The 9,115-nt window shown below is 39.1% G+C and overlaps 1 non-coding gene and 1 pseudogene across 1 annotated transcript; both read right to left on the minus strand.

The window, feature by feature from the left end:
- Nucleotides 1–8,178: 8,178 nt before the first annotated feature.
- Nucleotides 8,179–8,391, minus strand: LOC136396334 (small nucleolar RNA U3). The gene has a single exon (XR_010749672.1). It is a non-coding gene; the product is annotated as a small nucleolar RNA U3 (small nucleolar RNA).
- Nucleotides 8,392–8,601: 210 nt separating this feature from the next.
- LOC136396338 (small nucleolar RNA U3) lies at nt 8,602–8,691 on the minus strand (annotated as a pseudogene).
- Nucleotides 8,692–9,115: the final 424 nt, after the last annotated feature.

A 9,115-nucleotide genomic window follows, 5' to 3' on the forward strand; every position in this document is an offset into this window, starting at 1 on the left:
CTTAGTCTTACGTTAGTTAGAGTTTCTGGTGTGAGCTATAATGCAGGCACAGTGCTCACTAACATTCATGTATGGTCAGAGAGAATGCACAAAGTTTAATGTGGAGGAAGAAGTAAATGGCATCACACCCAGAGAATGGGATAATTACAGCAAAATAGTTAAGAGCATAAACCCCAGAGACAGAATGCCGAAATTCAGTTCCCTTGTTTATAAACTGTCTATACTCCCTTCTTTACGAGCTTTCTGACCTTGTACAATCACCTTAACCTTTCGGTGTGCTTTAATTTTCTTATCTCTCAAGTGGGAACAAAAATAGTTATCAGCCATTGAGTTGTCAGCATAAAATGAGAAAATGCACATAGGTACCAAGCTCCAGATCTCAATGAATGCTAGTATTTATTATTATTACTGAAGTTATTTACAATGCTGTTGGATCTTTCTTTGTAAAAATTCATTTTTTTTTCACTTGTTAACAACTTTGAGTAAAATCAGTTTTGTCTTCACCAAACCTCTTTTAGGTGCCATGGCACCCACTGAGACATAAAAGCTAAGACTGATACATTTGAAAGGGGTTCCCAAAGTTTTTCAGTGAAAATCAATTTTTTTTTATTGGAAGAAGTGGATGTATATTGTACAAATTTGACTACTTCTTCAGATAGACCTAAACATTGATATCCTTACTTCATGTAATGTGGTCATGTTTTGAAGGCTAGAGGTTGGAAGTTATTATGTTTGCTAGTTAAAGCAGATAACCAGGCATCATAGACTGAGTGTCCATTTCTGCCTCTACTATTGGCTGGCTAGGCAAATCACTTCACCTCACTTAACCTGCCTTTTTAAAAGAGGATAATAGGATTCCTCTACCCACACAGGGATGTTGGGTAGCTCAGTTTATTGATGTTTGCAATATGCTGGGAGATAAAAGGTGCTATGGAAATATAAAAAATATTAAAGAACAAAGTGAGATATTAACAGTGACTGAGGATGTAACAGTGGGCAATAGTTCTTGGACCATAATAAAGATGGTGCAGCACTAAATCATCATGTTGATACTAAGATTTTAAAGAGCTCATTCAGAAGAATATCTCTTTCAATATGGAATAACTTCTGTGTATTGAAACATCTTGCTTCTTTTTTAAATAACTGCTAACCTTAAAAACGTGAGGCACTATTTCAATCAAGGGTAAATTTTCCCACACTCCTCAGAAAATTAATGTGACCTTTGTAATATTAACCCTTGGCGTGGAACATGTCTTTCTAATGATACTTATTTTTATGGCACTTGTTCTAGAACTAAGGTCAGAGTCTATCTAACCAAGAAAATTAGCTAAAAATTTTTATATAAATTAAAAAAAAAATTATCTTTCTCACTCCCCAATTCAATTCAGAAGCCAGTCTGATTTTTATCTTTAAATGGCAATAAAAGCCACCTTGACCAAAGTGACTCTTCTTTTCTTCTTTTTATTTTCTGTTATTATTTCTTTTCTATTCTTATTTCTGAGCCATCTGGTTTGACAGCTATCATAGCTGAAATACTTTCCTTTGAAGTCTTTAGAAATGCCCGCTAGAGGCAAATAAACATTTGGAAGAACCAGTAAATTATAAGTGTGAAAGGATATTTCTTGCTTGTTCTTTTTGAGGGGTTGTATGGGAGAATCAGGGCAAGAGGTGAGAACACCTGCTGTCTCCTTGGCAGATTTACAGAGCCATTTCAAGTGGGATATACATTTCAAGGCCCAAAGGAGTCTGATCTCATTTCTATCCTACAGCAAATAATGTAATAGCAGCTTGGTATTTAACCATAGACCTTAGAGAGTTTTTAGAAGTTTGCAGAAATCACGCTAAAATACTTATGTCGGTAGTGATTAGAAATCTAAGTCTGTCCATCTTCCTTATCACTCTTCCCAACGATTAAAGGCATCTTGGAGATAAGCTTTTGCGAGGCCTGAGATCTAAGAAACAAACACAGAATACATCACCCACTCAAAAATGTAGCTTTGGTTGACTTGGGGAATGGATGTCATGTCCTAAAGTCATAAAATAGCATTTGATGACATTTTATAGTTTACACGTTGTTGTTTTTCTGTACATGATGTATGCACCATGTCTCATTAATCTTTTACATACATATAGCACTATGGAAATCAGGTAAAAATCAGAGATCAATCAAACAGGAGATTTGAGTTTTTACTTCCTTGGGTTTTGCACAGAAGTATTGGGGGTTAGTTGGAAAAGAAAAACCAATTGGCCTTTCCTCAAAATTACTCTGAGTGAATGTCAGAAGACACTGGAGAGAGACAAGGGAAAACAGAATATCAGAAAAGAGGGGTTTCTGGTTTGCCATTTCTCTTCAACAGTGTACAGAATATTAAGTTTGTTTTTTAAGTCTGCTCCAGTAAACATGCCTGCCAAGTTCATGGACAGGATCTTAATTTGGCCATAGAGAGTCTAGTTACTTCCATTTTTTAAAACAATAAGCTATAAATAACACAAACAATGACAGTAGTGTGTTGGTTTCCTCCTGACATCCCCTGGCTGAGGGCCTTCGTCAGAAGCCTGAGGTAGAGAACAGGAATTCTGTCTCAGACACAGGGTCATCCATCGCTTTTCCAAGATTAGCCAAGGAGGCAGCTTGCAGGAAGCAGGCCTCCTCACCAGGCGCCGCTGGGAGGTTTCTAAATTATTTATTGTGTGAGAGGGCTCCTGGCTTTGAGCACAGGGAGTGCAGTTCCCCAGGTTCCCCAGGCCACCAAGGCTTAAAATAGATGCATGTCTCTCTCCCTCCTCACTGCGTACAACCAAATTATCCCCTCTCCTACCCTTCCCCAGACATGCTTTTTTTTCCTGGTGGCAAGGGACAGTAACATTTAATTTCTGGTTATTAGGAGTTGCTTTCAAGATGGCTTACTTTCCCAGGGGAGGGCTTGTGTAATGGGCGATGCAGATTCACATTCATAAAAATTCATTGTGATTCATCTCAGTGCTATTTCAAATGGCAGGCCCTCAGAAATTAGCATTGCCTTTAAGCACAGCCACATAACTGAAAGATTGCTTTTGGGCATGCTATGTGGCTCAGGACTCACCCTAGTTCTAAGGTGTGTGCCTTAATGATTCATTAAGTAGAAACTTTTATCTGAAACTTTTAGCTGAACTAATTACCATTAATGGGTGCATGTTTCACCCAGGCAACTTTAGGAAACTACTGTTTTACTCTGATTCCTTGGCTGAGGACTGCATGATGGGGACCCTCGTTATCCTTCTTCCCTTACTCCTGCTCAGCCTAGACATTCATCTGGCCATGTCAATAACTGTAGACTTGCAAGCCCTCATTAAAGGAAATCTTAACGGATCTCAAGGGAATCTGGTATGAAAAAGAGTTATATTATACCATGAGACTGTAAGGCCGGTGGCCGTGGCCATGCAGTTACATTGGATTTGGACAGATGGTAAGGGAACTGCGGAGCCAGAAAATGGAGGGCCGTTCCGTTTACTAGAGTCTTGTAATGGTGGACCAGCAAGCAGGAAGGGAAAACTGCTTCCCCCCCTCTCTCTGGACTCTCAAATCAAACAGGGTAGGGGGACCCCTTCTCCAACAAGCAATAGCAAAATATGGCCCCTCCCAATGGCAGGCAATCCACAATTTGCAATCTGCCACCCTGAGGGCAAGCACCCGCAGCCTTACATAGACTATACACATATGGTGCTGCCCTGTGCTCATGCACAAATCAGGTAAAATACAAGTGAGTGAGCCTAACACACTTGCTACACACTTGTTTGCCCAAAACAGACCAAAAATAAAAATGTCTGCTTTCATTTCCTTTGAACAGAGTAGATGCTCAGCAAATACACTACAATGTGTTCGTAAAGTCATGGTGCACTTTGACCAGTCACAGGAAAGCAACAAAAGATGATAGAAATGTGAAATCTGCATCAAATAAAAGGAAAACCCTTCCAGTTTCTGTAGGATGATGTGGCAGCATGTGCGCATGCGCAGATGATGACATAACACCGTGTATACGGCGGAGCAGCCCACGGCCATGCCAGTCGAGATGTAGATGGTACAGAGGGAAGTTCAGTGTGTTCTGTGGCTCATCAAATTCGAATCCGTGACCAAAGTGCAACGTGAATATCGGCGTGTTTATAATGAAGCACCACCACATAGGAATATCACTACTCGGTGGGATAAGCAGTTGAAGGAAACCGGCAGTTTGGTGGAGAAACCCCATTCTGGTAGGCCATCAGTCAGTGATGAGTCTGTAGAGGCTATATGGGATAGCTACCTAAGGAGCCCTAAAAAGTCTGTGGGCATGAGCCCACATTGAACTGCACTGAATAGGTATGAAACTGGGAGAGTTTTTCTTTTATTTGGTGCAGATTTCACATTTCTATCGTCTTTTGTTGCTTTCCTGTGACCGGTCAAAAGTGCACCATGACTTTACGGACACACTGTATTTGTTCTTTGTGTGATTTTATTAGTCTGTTATCAGATTGGAAAGTGGAGAAGAGCAGTAGGGAAAAAATCTGGGCGGGTTAGTATGTATGCCCTGATTTTGGAAAGAAAGACTTCAATCCAGTTGGTATCCACACAACAACTCAGGCCAACACAGCTGTCTTTATCCAACCTGAACCTGATGGATTCAGTTCTATTTGGTTCAAAAGCACTTATTGAGCATCTATCAGATACCATGCTAGGAACTGTGCTGCAATGCTGGGAATATAAAAGTGACCGTAAGTAGAGCCAGTCATGAAAATATGCCATTAAACATGCCAGGTATGCTTCTAGTCATGCTTCCTAGAATTGCTGAGGCTACAGTTTGTTCTTGAATGTGAAGAGAAATTAGTCAGGCAAAAATAGTTTTTGCCATGTTTGCTGTTTGGCCTATTTTTTAGACATTACTAAATTGTCAGTGTTTAAGTGTAAAGATTTACTTTTATTTCTCTGTTTTCATTGTGGCAGCTTTCTTGAGCATAAAGGAAGTACTTAAGAAAAGTTATGTTTATTGACCATTACATTTCTTTCTATTGAAAGGTAGAAGAAATCCTGTGGGTTATCACCATTTTTGGGTTCCCACCTGGACCTTATCCAACAGACTTTCTTGGTATTCAAAGCAAAATGTAGTATATATAAGGGTAGGCAAACTTTTCCATTAGAGACATACAGTAAACATTAAAGATTTTGCTGGCTCAACAATGCTGCTTTTTTGTATCTTAAAAGCAGTTATAGGCTATATGTAAATGAATGGGTGTGACTGTGTCCTGCTAAAACTTTATACAAACAGGAAGAGGTCTGGACTTGGCTCCTGGGCTATAGTTTGTTAATACAATACATTAAACAAATACATAAATAAATAGTACATTGACTGACTACTAATTGAGGTCCAAATGCATTTAAAATTTTTAAGTAAATATCAGAATTTCCGATATTGAACATGAAAACCAGGAGTCTAAACTCTCTTTTAAACTCCTTATTCAACATCTACTTAATGTAAAATGTTATGTTAAAGGATGAGAATAAAAAGAAATAAAACTGGTGTTTCCTCTCAAGGAGCTTATAATCCAGCAGCAGGAAGGATGTTTTACAGATCAGGAAGTGGAGAGCCTCAGAAACGACTTGCTCCTGCTAGACAGGGGCAAAGCCAGGACTCACAGTGAGGCTTCGGTGAGGCCAGTCTCTTTTCCTACCATAGCACTTTGATAGGTGAAGATCCGTGGGTCAGAATTGTTTCTGTGAGGAAGAAGAGAGGGTGTATGATTCATTGAGGTTCTCCTATGCTTAATTTTTGCTTCAGTTACCTGCTAGAAATAGATGAAAAAAGAAATTGAAGCTGTTTTCTTAACAATGCTCAAAGTCATGCCGTGGCTCATGCTAACAAGAGAGATGCCTGACTTCCTTTGTGGCTGGGAGTTCACTGTGTGTTCACTGTAGGCATCTGTCAGACTTCAAATGTTTTGTTTTCATTTGGCAAAAGAATCTTATCCTTTCGTCAGATCTTTGTAATGCTCACACATACACGCACGCACACATAAACAACCGAAGCGAAACAAAACGAAGACTTATCATTGCTGAAACTGAAGCCATTGGGAAACTTATTCTATAGTATTTTGATCTGAATTCAGATAATAAATGTAATATAGCTGTCAAATCCAAAAGTCATTTTGCAATCTCACTCTTACTGATAACCTCTGCAGCCTTTGACAGGGTAGCTTGCCCCCCTGTCTGTGAGAAACTCTCTGCAGGCCCACGGCACAGAACTCTGCTCTCACAGTGGAGATTTTCCCAATGAGGAGTGCTGAGCCCTTTACATTTTGGATTGTTTATCTTCTCTCTCAGCCCTATCTGCTCTTAAGGCTTTAATTCTTACTTCCGATTGAAAAAAGGGGAAGAAGTAGCAAGAGAAAATATATATTTATTTGGTACTTAAACTATTTAAGCATCTCTAGATAGAAAACAAATCCTTTCTTGAGGATTTCACAGTCTAAGAGAGAAAATATATATCATGACTCTATGGATGATAAATGCTAGTAGAGGTATGCACAGGGGACAAACAGGGAATGCTTGGGGTGTGGAGAGGTGAGTGTGCACGTTTTCCAGACGAGGGAGAGCTGTACTGAGTATAGAAATCTGAGTATTTGCTGCTTCTCAGTATTTACTTAGACTGTGTCCACTCTAACACAGGCTTGTTAGTTATTGCCCATTTCCCTATGCTTCTTGGACCAGATCAAAAGCTTCTGGAAGTCAAAGATGGGCCTCATTCATCATTGTGTCTGGCACCTGATAGGGACTCAGTAATATTTTCTGCGGAATAGAGATTACTATTTCTACTTTATCCTGGAGAAACTGAGTCTCAGGAATTGAAAATAAATTTATTTGTGACCTAACTTGGAGCAGTGGGAGATGTGACCATTTAAACACAGGCCTGGATGACCCCTTCAGCTTTTTTGCTTCGATTCACCTCAGTTGACATCTGAGGCGCTGCCTTCACTCCTGAGTGTCAGCTCCCTGTCTCCAATCCCTGTTTTTACATTCTCCTCAATTGTACTACCCCAAAGTCCGCGTGCTCAAACTATTATAGAACTCCTTCCTTCTCTTTCTCTTGACTGGAGATGACTCTCTCTCTCTGTATAATATCAAAATACCCATTTTCTTGTTGTAGTTTTAGACTCTAGGGTGTGGAATTTAATTAATCAAGAAAATAGAAGACAGGGATCATGTGGCTGACAGGGTTTTAGGGAGTGTTGGCACATGGCAGCTCCCATGCCCTGACAGTGGGCCCTCAACTCTGGATACACTTTACCTCCAGAGCAGCTTCATTCAACAGATGTGAAATGCAGGCCACAAATATACACCACATATGTATTTTTACATTTTCTCAGAGCCATAATAAGAAAAATAGAGAAATAAGTAAAATTAATTTTAATAGCATATTTTGTCAAGTGTTTAAAAGCCACATATGGATAGTGAATAATATATTAAACAATGTTATTCTAGAAAGTCTTTCACAAAGATTTTATAAACTACAAAATGACATTAAATTTCCAAGTCTCCTCCCATCATTTGCATCCTGAATATTTTTACTATTTAAATCCAATTGATTGGCAGGGAAATGGTGGTTTCAAAGGGCAGGTCAGTAACAAGGCTGAGGAGAAAGCCATCAGCACAAAAGATCAATGCTGAAATTATAGGCTTTTGTCTTGATGCATATTTGATCTGAAAAATTCACAATGTATCTGACGGACATGTTTATAGAGGTGGCATGTTTATAGGAATGATGTGCGTACTCAAGCGTGCTATGGCTCATATCTTATCTTCAGACTAAGATATCAAGAACATTTACTTAATAGAAATCTTCTAACCTGATTAGCTGGGAAAGGAAACCATAATGAAGCCTATGCCATCAAAGTCATTTTTCTCAGAGATGTTCTCCAGGTAGATTGAAAGAATGGGAGAAGGTTAAACATTTTCTTCTCATTTTGCATTTACTACTTCTTCCATTTAACCATGTATGGTTATTAATAAATGTCCTAACATGATATCAATAAACCACCTACCAGTTCTTGTCTTAAAGGTGCTTCTTATCTCCTAAATTCAAAACCATAATGCTTCTTGAATCTTTCTTTCTTCTCCTTCTTATCTCACCAATTGGACACCAAGTCCTGTAAATTCTTTTTTTTTTTTTTTCCACTCAGACTGTGCCCTCTCCCTCTTACTCTCCCAAAGGAAGAGAAGAATGATCATCAGTGGCAAAAGGCAGTTGCACAAGCAACACCAAGAGCTGGCTTCAGGAGAGAACACTGCAACTCCTCCTCGTGGTTTCGGGTGCTTTACACTAGTGGTCCCCAACCCCCGGGCCGTGGACCAGTACCGGTCTGTGGGCCATTTGGTACTGGTCCGCAGAGAAAGAATAAATAACTTACATTATTTCCATTTTATTTATATTTAAGTCTGAACGATGTTTTATTTTTAAAAAATGACCAGATTCCCTCTGTTACATCCATCTAAGACTCACTCTTGATGCTTGTCTTGGTCACGTGATACATTTATCCGTCCCACCCTAAAGGCCGGTCTGTGAAAATATTTTCTGACATTAAACCTGTTTGTAGCCCAAAAAAGTTTGGGGACCACTGCTTTACACAATCAGAGAAACTTCTCTAGTAACGAACTATAGGAATGATCCCTGGAAGTATAGTCTTCTGTAAATTCTTTATTCATATAGTTGTTTGCATATTCTCCCTTCACTTTATAAGTGAAAGAATGGAAACCGATTAACAGTAAGTTATTCATCTAGATCTATACAATTTAAAAATGAGAAAGACGCATTTAAACTTGGGCTTCCTGATTTTCAATCTTTCTTGCTTTCTACTACACATCTTGCCTGTTGAATTATGTCCAAGCTATTTTATCTTTATTCTAAGCTTTGCCCAATTAAAATCCTATCTATCATGTCAATCTTCGCTCTAACTCCCATATCCAATTCTGTCAACACATTATTCCTGAAAGAGGCATTTATTCAGCCATTGTACGAATATTTATTAGGCATATCATGTGTAAGGCATTCTGTTAGATGCCTAAAGGGACTAACTTTCAAAGGCTGTATGTAAGACATAGATGGAGGCC

The sequence above is a fragment of the Saccopteryx leptura genome, chromosome 2, assembly GCF_036850995.1.
Source record: "Saccopteryx leptura isolate mSacLep1 chromosome 2, mSacLep1_pri_phased_curated, whole genome shotgun sequence".
In the NCBI taxonomy this organism is placed as follows: Eukaryota; Metazoa; Chordata; class Mammalia; order Chiroptera; family Emballonuridae; genus Saccopteryx; species Saccopteryx leptura.